General features: G+C 42.1%; 1 protein-coding gene across 4 annotated transcripts in view; it reads left to right on the top strand.

Moving 5' to 3' along the window:
• Positions 1–13,894, top strand: part of MTUS2 (microtubule associated scaffold protein 2) — a 310,760-nt gene that overhangs the window by 62,281 nt on the left and 234,585 nt on the right. The window lies entirely within an intron of this gene.

Raw genomic sequence — 13,894 nt, 5'->3', positions numbered from 1 at the left:
TATCTTCTTGACAATACCTGTTCTGAGCAGTGCAAAGAGTGGTAACTTGACAAATTGGCTGTGTACTAAGTCAGCAAGGTCACTGGGGAATTTCAGAGTTGTCAGAAGTGTTCACATTCCTATGGGAAAGGGATGTCCTTGTTGATAAAATATACCAAAACTCCTGTTATGGGTGAGAAGGACATGGTAGGCATGAAGCTTATTCCCTGATAGGAGTAAGGGTTGTAGTTTACTGGGGTCCATCTTGTCTTCTCACTTCTTCTGCCTGCCTGCTGGTTTCCAGCCATGATCTGACACGGAGACAGGTAAAGAGAGGATGCCTGGCTCATCAGCAACCACAGCGAGTGTCTGTCATCTTCTGTAGCTCAGCTGCCTGTACAGAAGTTCAGTCTGAGGGTGGGTTTAATACAGCAGAGCTGTTTAGTGTAGCTTGATGCAGCATAATCCTTGTATCCTACTTGGGATACACTCTAGATGGGTGGACAACTACAAGGGTGAAAAACTGACTGGTTTGTTGGGCCCACAGACTGGTAATTAATGGGTCGCTTTCTACCTGCAGGCCAGTTATGAGCTGAATTCCCCAGGGGTCTGTGTGTGGACATATTCTGTTTAATACTTTTATCAGTGACCTGGAGAAGGAGACATGATGTCCCCCCATCAACTCAGTGGATGACACAAAACTGGGGGGAACCAGGTGATATGCTGGAGGGCAGGGCTGTTATCCAGAGGGATTTGGACAGGCTGGAGGAATGGATCAACAGGAACCTCGTGAAATTAAAAGAGGACAAATGTAAACTCTAGTGCTGGTGATGGACTAATCCTCTGCATCGGGTTTGGTGGGCAGTGAACTGGGTATGAGCCAGCAGAGTGCCCTGGCAGGAAAGATGGGCAACAGCATCCTGGGCTCTGTGACGAGGAGCAAATCCAGTAGATGGAGGGAAGGGATTATCCCCTCTACTTGCCACTTGTTAGACTGTGTCTAGTTATACTGCATCTAGTTTGGGGCCTTCTAATACAGCAAAGACATCAAGAAATTTTTGATGTTTGAGGGAGTTCATCAGAGGCCCCTGAGATGGTGAGGGCTAGAGCATTTCCCATGTGAGGAGAGGCTGACAGAACTGAGTTTGTTCAGCTTGGAGGACAGCCGGCTTTACGGGGGGACCTGACAGCAGCCCCCAGTGCCTATAGAGTCACTGGGGAGACAGAGCTGGGCTCTTCATGGTGGTCCATGGCAGGTGGACAAGGAACAGTGAGCATAAGGTGGAATAAGAGAGGTTCAGACTGGATATAAGGAGAACAGGAGACTGTCCCACGAGGACAGTGAAGCTTGTGCAGTCTCTCAGTCGCTGGAGGTTTTCAGGACAAAACTCTGAGCAACCTGGTCCTAAATTCAGTGTTGACTCTGGAGTAGAGACTTCCTGAGGTCCCCTCCAGTCTGAAAGGGTCAATAATTCTATGACAATGGGCCTTTAAACGAGCCAAAAAGATGCTATAGTTGGGATCCTTGCAGAAGAGGGAAGGAGAAAGTGCTTGTTTATGTCTGCAGGAAAGCAAGATGCTTTTTATGCCTGCCATAATTTTTTTTTTTTTAATTCAAATTATAGATGAGGTTTTGCACATTTAGGAGCTGATTGCTTTCCAGTTTTGGTAATTACTTTATATACCAATTCTTCCAGTCATTAGACATAAATTGTCATACTTCGCAAACAGAAGATCTGATTTATTGTCTGACCTGACTAGTAATGAAGCATTTTGACAGTATCTGGGCTAATTCCCTGCTGTGTAAGCATATGTAGCTGCTTTGAAGTGAATGGCACTACATGCAATTGTACTAGTGGCAAGTGTGGCCCATTTTTAATAAAATACAACAAATAGGTTTTGTGCTCCTAGATTATTTAAATGTTCAGACAAGGACTTGCTGATGAGCAATTATAAGAAAATCTTTCCTCTGACACAAATGTCAGATATTGCCAAGAAAACCAAAGGAATCTGATCTTCAAAGCTAAAAATGTTGAACTGAAAGGCCATCTATTAAATAGGTACAACACTCAGATTGATGCATGATCCTGCATCAGCTCCAGTGCTATTAAAACACAAAAGTTATGCGTCTCCTCTGAGCCCATCATCTAGACTTCCAGATAGTTGAGGGAAAGTGTGATGCATTGCGCTTTCTTAGAAGAACTGTCTTAGGACTGGTTGAATCCCCTGTGGAGGTGGCTCCTGCTCTCTATTTACTATATGAAGAGAGCTGAGGCGATTAGCTTGGACTAAACACTTAAGTTTCAGATTGCTAAAATTAGCTGAGATGAGTCCTACCCAGAGCTACTACATTTATCTTCAGCTTCTCTTTTTCTATTTTGTTTTTAATTTCATGTCTCTACAGTCACCCATTTTCTATGCCTTCTGCAGTTTTTCCTCTATATTCATCGCCCCACATACACCTGTTTTTTCCTTTAGTTTAACCATGGTCACTGATGCTGGAATGGCAAATAGGATTCCATGATACTTCTGTTCCACTCTATTTGCCGAAATATTGATTTTCTTAAAGCATTTAAGTACTGAGAAAATCGATAAGGCTATATACAAGGCAGAAGCAATAACGTAAAGGCATCTTGCTAACTTATAAAGAAAGAGCTGATTGACAGAGTTGAATGTCATTGAGTGAAAGGGAAACCTCTGGTTTCTAGTTGAGGGCAAATGATAGCGTAATTCTCTGACACCCTGCATTAGACACCTGCCTATCAAGGGTAGCCACAGCCCAACAAGCTGCAAGAAGAAAGAGCAAGCTCTGGAGAAAAATAAGGGACTCTAAGCACCTGTCACCTCTAAGTCGTTGGCCATGATATTTTTCAGGCCATAGTGAATATGCAGGATCAGTCCTTTCATATGAACACAGGTGTGAACTTATGTTGAAATCAGTAGAAATTTGCAGGCGCTTTCAGTGGAGGCTGATTTTTGTGTAAGGTCCCTCTTTCCCCACAGGAGGGAAGGACATGCTAGTATTTCCTTTGGTTTGTGTAACAGCCACTGAGTTTTGAGTGTTTCATCTGGGAAAATTATATTGACAGAATGTCAGATATATGACAGTGTCATTTTTCCAGATGAAACTTAATCAATTCAGGGATGAATTTCAGGTACACTTTTCTGTGACGGATGAGCACAAAAGAAATTTGTTTTATAGAAAATTTATTTAATGCTCATTTTGGACCTCATCCGCTAAAGCTGCTTAACAGGAAATACCTGTTTAACTGTATGCAGGTTGTTGAGGAAGAGAAAGACGGTACTTTGGGACTGAAGTTGCGGGTTTTCTTACTTATTTTTCAAATGTTAGCAGCCAAAGGCAATTAGAAAAAAAAAATGTTTTGCAAAGTGTATAACAGAACTGCAGCCACGTTTTTGTATATTGCTTGTTAACCATGGCTTGTGTGCTTGTTGTTACAGCTTTTAAAGCAGTCCTTAAGACATCTCACAGAGAAATGAGTCATATCGTCTTTCATTTCTGTGTGATTGCAGATTGTTAGCTGGAGAAAGAGGGAACCCCATGGAGGCTGTGGGGAGATTGTATTAGAGATGCATATATAGGCATTATAGAGACTGCATTTAGAATGGCAGGTATCCAGAGAAAGGCTCTATGTTTTGTGAGGGTTGTGTGTTGGAGATTTCAAATGCTGTGATAAGGAGAGATCCCAGTGATAATGAGGCCCCTGAGCCCCGAGGAGCGGGGATCAGCAGCAGAATTTTAAGCAGCATCAGGAGCAGAGAGGGCACGGGGAACACCCTGGTCTCAAGAAAAAAAAAAAAAATCAGTTGAGGTTCAGCCCTTATTATTATACCTTTAAAACCCTGGGTCTGGCAGCACAAGCCCCTCTGCTTTCTGGGGCATTGGCTGATGTCTCTGGAAGACCCCTTCAGTTTGTGAGCTTGGACTATGGCGCCGCTAATGAAATAAGCGTGCCCGCAACGCCAAGGCCGGCTGGTGCGGAGCTTCCTCATGCCATGAAGTCCCACGGCCTCCCCTTCTCCCCGGCTGCCGTCGCAGGGCTGCGGCGGGGCAGGCGAGGCAGCCCGAGGCAGGAGGAAGGGCAGCCATGGCCTGGTGGTGCCTCTCCTCCCGTGGGCCCCGACGTGCGGCCAGAGCTACAGAGTAATCTGGCATCTTCTAATTGTTTTCATGTGGTTTGCTGCCCACAGTCTGAACGCAAAGGCAAACCCAGCAATGTTTTTGATCGGTGTGTCCACTGCCAGTGTCAAAATACGGTATGAACCAATAGCCAAACATTTCGCGCATGTAACACAATACGACCCAAGCTTCAAGGCCAGAAATATTCAAGTGCAAAGATAACTGATATTTGCAGAGATACCTTAAAAATTTGTCTCCTGGTGCATGTAATGTGATTTTTCCATCTGTTTGCTGCATAGCTGAGGAATGCAAAAGCTAGAGTACGGTAAGATTATAATCAGATTCATTTGTTTTTCAGTTACTGCTGGGTATATTTTATTTCTGAGGTTGGGACAAGATCCAGCGTTTTTAGCCTGAATGTGGGTAATACAGGTTACAATTCATTCCTCAAAATGTGGGGCTGCTTATTTTTCCTATGTTTGACATTATATAATCACAGTTATTATAATTATAGGTATTCGTTCTTTGTGGTGAAATGCGGCTAGTGTAACAACATTCTTTAAATAGCTGTCTCTGTTCAGTGAGAAATAAACATTTGGCAGTATCCCATTCTGCCATTTAATTAACTTGAGCCATGTGAAATATGTGAGCTGGGAGAAGAGTAAAAATTCTTAAACCCCAGAACACATGAACTGGACATGTGTCTGTCATGGCCTAATCCTGGTATTAGTGCAAGTGTTTTTGATGCTGTATTAGAGGAGTTGTAGTAAAATAGGAGGAAATCCAGAGAGGAATAAGTTGGCACCGTGAGGGAGGCTTTATAATGCAGGCAAGCACATCAGCTACCTACCAGTCACCTCAGGGAGCGTGACCCAGCCCCGGTCATGGCAGACCAGTGGTAGGAGCTAGAACATGTATTTGCTGCTGGATTTCTTTTCCCACGAAGGTGCATCAACAGAGATCTCTGGAACTGAAACAAAAACCTTTCCTATTTTCCAAAGTGTCTTTCAAAGTAGGGATAGAGACAAGACGCAATTGCTGGTTTTGAATTTCCTTGTTGGGAAGAGGTCTTTTATTAACTTATGAGCCAGAATTGTTTTATTATTTATGCAAAAGTATGGATGCATATGAAGCCCATAATGTAAACAAGTGTCAGACTGCACTCTATTTAGTACCTGCAGTTCACTGTATTAATACTTCTTGTTGCTTTAGATCTCGAACACCTGAAAAGGTAAGTTATAGAGGCTTGCCTTCTTGCAACAGGTGTTCGGTTTGCCAGTCTTCAATCTGCTTTTTCTTCTATATCTAAACTCAGAAATTGGGTATAGGAAGGCTAGTCAGCAGTGTTATGTTAAGCAGTGAAGCATCCTAAGGGAGTCTAGGTGAGCTCTGTGTCAGGTATGGTCTTCTGTATGCTTCCTTCCGGGATAATGATGCTTTGCTCCAGAAGACATTATTTTATTAACCTCACTGATGCAGTTTCTTGTGATATACTGCAGGATCCACATTTTGACATTTCGACAGATAATCCAAGCAATATTCTGTGGAAGACCGTCTGCAAATAGTGTAAGAAGGGTCAAGTAAAGGAGATCCCCTTATGCAAACATGGTATGAAACATCTAGAATAAACTGATTGGGGGAGCTGGGATGTGGGTGCTTTCATAGCATAGGATTTTGCTTCTGCTAACTGTTTTCTACATAGGCTTCATAAGCTGATACTATGAAGTACTTTGTGATCTCCTTTATCCACATACGCTTGCTACATGTCATTTTCATCTTACCTTGGCATAAGGCCTCAAGCCCAGTGCTGGAATGAGAAGCTTTCCCTAAAGGCAGGCTCTGTAACTCAAGGCTTAGGCAGATATATCGCTCCTGTAATAAGCCAGGCAGAAGTGAGAAGGGGTAGTTCGTCTGAGGAGGAGATGTTATTGTTGGACCTCCTGATGGTGCCCCTGGGAGCCTCCAGGGATGTTCCCTAGAGCTTGACTCAGCCAAGAAAACAGTGGGATTTCTGGGAACAAGGAACTCCTGCTATTTGTTGGGATATTCCCTCTACATCTCCTTCACCTCTGCGCTTGGTTGAGTGCCTCTGTCAGGCAGCCTTCCACACCAGAGCAGCCATCCTGCTCTTTGCACAAACGTACTTCTCTCTTCTAGCAAAGTCCAGTAGCCAATTTATCCCCTTAGGAGGTCTCACCACTGGACTCTGCATTGCTTCTCTTACATTGATGTGGTTGTCTTAGCAACAGCAAGAAGTTTAGGGCAGGGGTGAGATGCGATCTCTGTTCTGTACAGTGCAGAGCAGAATTCACATGTCTATACAAATGTTTTATGATAATCATTTCCCTTCCTTCAATGTATTATCCTGCTTTTCTTTCACCAGCTGAACCTCATTTTGTTATTTGTTGCCTATTAGGACTGCTTCTGGGAAGGACTCACAAAACCATTACTGGAATTGTTCACTTAAAGTTATAGATGGTGTTCAAAGCACCTGCTGTTTTGTTGAAATGTGCAGTTCAGTAGTTTTTCTAGCTTCACATTGATTGTGGGATGCTATGCTAGCGACAGCAGCGTGTGACAACATAAGCACCACTGCTTGTACCAAAAGTAATCATCAGCGTGGCATCAGAAATGAAAACCAACTGAGAAAATGGTATCTAGTGGTAGGAAAGTGCTCTGCTAATAATGAAGCACAAGTACAGGCAGAGAGCAGGACATTATTCCTGAGAGAATTGGCAGAATGGAGATGTAAGCCGCCTCTTTTGAAGACAGGAATCTCTATGAGAAATAGGTCACACGTGCTTGTTTAGTGGAGAGAAAGAAATGAAGATGAGACCCAGTATAAGCGCACAGGCAGCGGAATGATTTTAAAGCAGTTTTTGACTTTTTCATGGCAAGTTTCACTTGGAGTGTCCCACACCTTCCCTTGCATCTCCTAACTCCTTGCCTCCACTTGTCCTTGTCCTGGCCCTCTGGTCTGGGGGCTGGGCTGCCTCCTCCTGTCTCTGCTATTAGTAGCTTTGCTCCTGGTCTTGCCAGCATGGTGATTGCTTGCTTGGCATCATAACACATGTTGGAAATTTGGCTGGGATGGCTCGTTCAGCCCAGGATCACCTAAGTGTCTGTGCTCCCTGCTTCCCGGAGCTGCCAGCTCTTGGAGCATGGTATGCCTCCAGCTTGGCCAGGGCAGATCTGATAAAACAAGTTAAAAGGGCTGCTCTTGCACCTCGCTAGTGAGATGTAATTAGCCAGTTGGGAGCCATGGGTCTGGAGAAAATTTCTGTCCATTCTTACAGGAGAAGCAATATATCTTCCGGAGGGATTTCATTCTTCTGTTATTCTGCGAAGATGGTCCCTGTGATGTCTAATCAGCAGCGGGAGTTGTGGAGGGACGGAGCGCGGTCAGAGAAGATTAAATCTTCATGGTTTCCAGCTGCTCTAATAGCTTTTTTAGCTGCTAATATCTTGACTGAACTGTGATTTTTTTTTTTAAGATGCTCATAAATTGGCCGTACTTTGATCCTAGAAGGACAAAAATTACATGCGAGACACAAGCCACCCTCTGCCAAACCATAAGCTGCAGAGGACAAGGACATTAAAACTTGTAATAGAAAGTGTCACACAGGTGTCTCTTAGCGTGCATTTTTGCTAGGCTGATGCCTAGAAATGTTTACCCTTTTTCGGTTAATGTTTCCTAGAAAGAGTCTGCCTGAAGGAGGCACCTACTATAGAGCAATTCAGTTTCAGCAGTCCAAGGGGCCAGGCATGTATTCCGGGCAGGACCAAACCTGGGGCGTTCAGCCCTTCGGTGGCTGAACTGTTGTGCTTGGCTGGTGTTTGGGGAGGGGGTCCAGCCTGCCAGCCCCCCTGCTTCCAAGGGAGGACCTGGGAGTTTCCTCAGCTGACCCCTTGGATGCTGCTGGCTTTAACCTACCTGGCACAGCAGAGCTGTTTGTCACAGGGCTTCCCACTGCAAGAACTGAATCGTTTTGAATTTGCTGTTCAGGTGGTTTTCCTTTCAGGGGCTCAGTCATTATGGAGAAGGAAAATTGGCTAATCGGTTTTGCTGTTGTTTACAGTCAGTTACTCCCTCTCAAGTGGTATCAGACCTCTCCAAGGTGTGAATTATAAACACTGAGGGTCCACGTTTATTTGTTTAGAGAAAGCCCTGACTCTAATGTAATTAAAATCATATAAACATTTGTATTGCTCTTATGGAGTGTAAATTTAGACAAAGTTTTCCATGAGAGGGTGTCTTCTAACCAAAGCATCTGTCAGTGTTTGAAGTCATGAAGGTATGTTCATATAGGTAGATAAATATGTGTTATCTAGCTTTCACTTAAGATACTCAGTAGATGATAAAAATAAACTAGAATAAAAAGAAAAGGAAGTTAATAGAAGATGGAGAAGGTAGGCTGGCAGGTATATTACTGGTGAGCAGAGAAAATTGGAAGACAGGCTGATAAGTGAGGACATGCTGCTTGCTTTTTTCTGGACAATCATTATTTCTGCAGGGAGTGTCTGCGCTGCGAGGATCCTTTGCAGCAGCTCACTGGCAAAGGTGAATAACCCGAGATTGCCTCATCTTCAATGCATATTATACCTGACCCACATTTCAGTTGATTCTGGCTCCTTCTGTTTTCAGATTTAAATACAATTCTGGGGTCGCTGGTTGAAGTCCCCTCTCCTCTGTGGATAGGAGATGCCATAAAGCCAATGGGATGCTTGTGCCTGAAGTGGCCAAGGCATATGAATTTGCTTGGCGCACCCTCAGCCCCATGTCAGGGGTTCAGCCAGGCGGTGCAGCAGCTTTTTTCCCCAGCAGAAAGGGGATGTTGGGGGCTGAACTGTATCCAGAGGTAGTTAACACAGCATGTAGCTATGTATATGAGGAAGGTAACCTTATTAAAGAAAGATCACTGCTAACACTTATGAATGGCATCACCTAATATCAGCCTCTTCCCTTTTGAATGGTGAAAGTTCAGTAAGGTGGACAGGGGCTATTGCAGGGCAGCTGGCTTCTATACCAGAGAACGGTCCCATGCATGTTTAATTTATATAAAAACTGATGTGATTTGCCACTGTGTAGATGTAGCCTCAGTGGGTTACTTGTAGGATGGCATAAAAGAGCACTAGGGGCCATTCCCTTGGGCCAAAGTCTCAGGAGTTGATGATCCTTCATCTACAGCAGGCAGTGTTGGTGCTCCCAGTAGTGAACCAGTGAGGAAGAGTCACTGTTGGAGCAGGCCAAAATGGAAGCAAAACCAAAGTTAATTTGCATAGTCAGGGTTGAGGGTACGAAACATGGGATTTATTTCCATTAACTAAAAATATGTGTAATATAGACATGTGTATCAGACCTGGTCACCCTGAACTGTTCCCCCTGTCCCCTACAGTCAATAAGAAATAAGCAATTTTGGGGCCACATTCATGTATGACCTATTTTATTTAGGATGAGATGAATCCTACTGTTGCTGAAGTTACTGTTTTAACCTGTTGTGGACAGAGGGACTTTAGATAACTACCTTGTGCATATTTAGCTGCATTGTAAATGTCTGACTTCAGATGAATCCAGCCCTGAAATATCTGTTCATTGTGTTTTGTGACACCTAGCTTGGGAGTTCCTGAAGAGCTTCCCAGATCTTACTTCCACCCCTGCATACCTCAATATATGTGGAAAAATCCAGCCCATTATCTTTAGATGTTTACTTATGGAGGGGCAAAGGGCTTGGCATGCTGAGCATGTTAGAGGTTTTCTCGCCACCGGAGAAGCTTACATAAGAAATTACTTTTATTTGCTGTGTGAATTGTTTTTTATATGAAGGCCCTGCCTCAAACCCATGTAATATCAGTGTACCTAGCAGTGAAAACACCAAATACACTGTCTTTGATATCTTCAAGGGGGTTGAAACAATCACAGTTAATTGCTCAAAGATATGGAAATGACTTATCCAAGCAAAAAAGAAAAGCCACTTTCCTTTTGGTTACACTGGTGCAAATTGAGAGTCGCTGGTGTCAATTACATTTTGTCTGGATTTTCACTGGCTTAAGGGAGATAACAATCAGGCCCCCTGGCTTCTAATCAAGTTTGATGTTACCCTGGTGAGTTGTTATAATCCCTTAAACGGCACCATGTGGTAAGAAATCAATTGTGTTATGAAAATTACTCAGCTTTTCAGTTGTGCTAGTGTAGTCTGGTCTAATTGTCTAATTTTACCTGCTAAATAAAGAAAATATTCAGAGTTTTCTGTTGTACCACAACTCCAGTGGACATCCATATTTGTAATTCTCAGTGTAAAAAAGACAAGTATTTTTGGTCAAGGAAGAGTTTTGAATATGCAACACAGAATAACTAGTCACTAGTAAGTACATTGTCTTAACAAAAATCTTGTAGTTAAATTAAATTAGCGTAAATAGTCTTTGATTGCAAACATCTATATAGCATTATATAAGGACAGAAGTGAAATTACCAGTGAAATTACAGAGGCAATTTATACAGCTGATGTAAAAACACTACCTTGCTTGATTGTACTGCTGTCCCTTGCCATTGTCTTTGCTTTTTGCTCATTGCTTTAAGTTGGGATTCCAGTTTTTGTGAGCATTGTTAGCATTATGGCCCTTTTGGCATATATGAAAATAGAAATAGTAAATACATAACAAATATTTGCTCTTATACTGGCTAGAGGCAAGTTGCATTCCCCTCCATAAGCTGTTCTTGAAAGTTATATAAAAAGTGCAAAGGTATGGTTAATGTATTTACTATGTTAGTAAATCTAGGGTTGGGGGGGGTTAGCACTTATGAACATCTATCAGCTTTGATTACTTCAGAGGAGTTATTCCATATTTAGAGATCTTGATATTCTGTGGAAAATTTTCAGAGTTTTGGGTTTTGAAGATGAAACTTCACTTTTGCCTTTGACTGTATTCCTCAGTACAACTAAAAACAATTAGTAAAGTCTAGAATTAATCTTTTCAGAAGTTTACTAAAAATAAAAAAGAAAATTAAGAATTGAGAAATATTTCTACCTTCTCCTATCAGACTGTTCACAGAGGGCAGAAGCAAGCTCAGAGCTTTTGAGTTCAGTCACCTTGAAATAATTCAGTTCATTAAATGAGCGGTTTTCACCCATAAATATATACACAGTCTGGTTTTACTTTCATATGAGTACACAGATAGCATGGAAAAAATTCTGTTTTCCTGTCTGCTATACTTTGTGCACAAATGCTTGAACATTGGTATTTTTTCTGAAGGCAACCTCTTGCCAGTGCAGCTAGTACAGGTTATTTCTGCTGTTGCATGCCTCTGATTCAGCCTGTGGAACTTAAGTGTAACTGAGCAATAGTCCTACAAGTTCTGCTATGCACAGAAATGGTGTGTGTGTGCTTCTTAGAAACAAATGTCTCTGGAACACAGTTTTGAATGTTACAAATTCTATACTGGAAGAAAACAACAAAAATAAGCACACTCACATACATACTCAATAGGCAGCTGTTTGCTGTTAAGAGTTACCTAGATGCAAATTTCTGTTGTTTGGGAATATCTTGTATCTTGTAGTTGCTTTGACTGTGGCTCTAAAATCAAACCAGTAGATTCAGTTCACTCAGGTGTTTGCTTGGTCATCCTGTGACCAAGGTGAATAGATATAGTTTTATTTATTTTCCAAAGAAATACCAGTATGAATCACTGAACATTTACTTTGTGCTTGGAGTATACTCTGCTGTGCAGAAATGCTTCAGAGCACCATGAGTGGAGTTACTTGCACAAGCCATGAAAGGTGATTGTGGCATTTAGATGCGCTATGAAGCGAGAAAGTTGCAACAACTTTGTTTCTAGAAAGCCACGTTACATTGCAAATGACCTGTCGTGCTTTTCACTCTGCTGATGTGTCACAACACACCGTCATCTTGCAACACTGAACTGCTATAATGTGTATTGATTGACTGTGCCATATAGGATGTAAGGTGTGGTTGCAGGACATGTGGTATGGTTGAACACAAGGTGAGCAACAGACATAAGCAAAAACTAAAATTCTTTCGCGGTCACGTCTGTAATAAAAATGACCGGATTTGTTGCACTGGGGAAACCTTCATGCACAGATCTGGATGTACACATTTTCCAAAGCAGTCAGAATTATTGGTATCACAGACTGTTTGTCCTTCTGGATAAGTTCTTGCTTCATGAAACTTGTCAAAATATAACATCAAAACAATGGCATTTCATGGACTTTGGATAATATTTTAGAATTTCTTATACCGTCCAAGGCACAATCTCTTCACAGAACTAGACCTGATAGTGGAATATTAGAAGGAGTCGTGACTGCTAACATTCATCCCCACTATACTTCTCGCACACTGATCAGTTTATAATCTGCTTGTATTGTATTTTTTTTACTTTGTTTCCTTCCTATTTTTTTTCCCCATGAGGGAAAATGTAGCATGCGGGAAGGAGGCACTAATAGTACTTCAGGATCATAAATTTATTATAATCGTTTTATTATGGTAGAAATTAAAAGAGCACAAGAGAGGCAAGGTGTTTCATATAAAGTGACAGTTGATTTTCCTCCGCTTTCCTGAAAAATACCCCTTTATCCAAACCTTCTCTGAGTATCACGCTTTATTTTCCAGAGAGAAAATTCTGTGCTTGGGGCACATTTCATTAAATCTTTGCAAACCACTGATGCCCAGAATATGTTCTGCTTAGCATAATCATATTAATTCCAGTTTTCACAGACCTATGTGTTCCATCCTTCATATCTCTTAATCGCTAATCCCACCTCCATAAAGAGCTTTTTGGGAGAAGCATGCCATAAAAGATGAAATGAAATTGTTTTGGGGCTAGTTTCTAAATGTTACATGGAAGCTTTTACTCTTGCCAACACTGGCATCAACTTGCCTTTCCTTCAGATGAAAAGTCTAGCCATGAAGCACAAAGCTGTGCTCATTTGAAGCTTGGTACATTGACAACACAGGGACTAGGTATTTTTTCAGCGCTGTTCCGTCCTAATCACTCCTGGGCGGTCTGAACGTGGTGGTTGCTCTGGGTGCAGTAGGTCCCACTGGTAGCTCATCAGTTCAGTCCTGGATAGGGATTATCCGTAATGCTAAACAGGCACAGTGCTTTGAATGAGACTGGAAAGAGTCAGATACTTTTAAAATACTGTTATCTGTTGTCAGTCCTAAGCTTTCCCTTTACTGTTGTCTGAGAGGGAAGCAAAAGTGTAGGGGAATGGGTGAGGGAAAAAAAAGAGAAACAAACAAATAAAATCCTGTCATAACCAAGCTGGGACTGTTAAAAGTGGGAGATAAGCATTTGTAACAATGAGGAAGCATCGTGGAAGTGAAGTCTGGAAAAGGCCTTCAGTATTGAGTATTTCAGTGACAGCTAGCTCCTCTAGTTTCTTAGGATATTGGCCCCAGGTAAAGGATTAATAAAATATTAACCTGAAAATAGCTACTTCTCCTGGATGCAATTGCTCATTATCTGAAAAAATAGTTTGAAGAACTTAATAAAAAAGAAAATATCATTATTAAAATTGTCCTCCTGCGATGATTTGCACGTGGAAGAATCATCTAAGGATCATTTCATCTCAATTGTGCACAATGCTGTGTGTCAAATTACATCAGAGTTACGCTGCAAGCAGCCATCCTTCAGGAGCATCTGGCTGGCAAAAGCTTATTCTAGCCAAGAGGCGATGCAAGTGTATAAATCATCCCATTTCATGGATATAATTCTTCAATCAATCAGCAGAAGGAGAGTAAAAGTTCGGAATATGT

Source organism: Haliaeetus albicilla, chromosome 20, assembly GCF_947461875.1.
Source record: "Haliaeetus albicilla chromosome 20, bHalAlb1.1, whole genome shotgun sequence".
In the NCBI taxonomy this organism is placed as follows: Eukaryota; Metazoa; Chordata; class Aves; order Accipitriformes; family Accipitridae; genus Haliaeetus; species Haliaeetus albicilla.
This window is presented reverse-complemented; position numbering and strand designations above follow the sequence as displayed.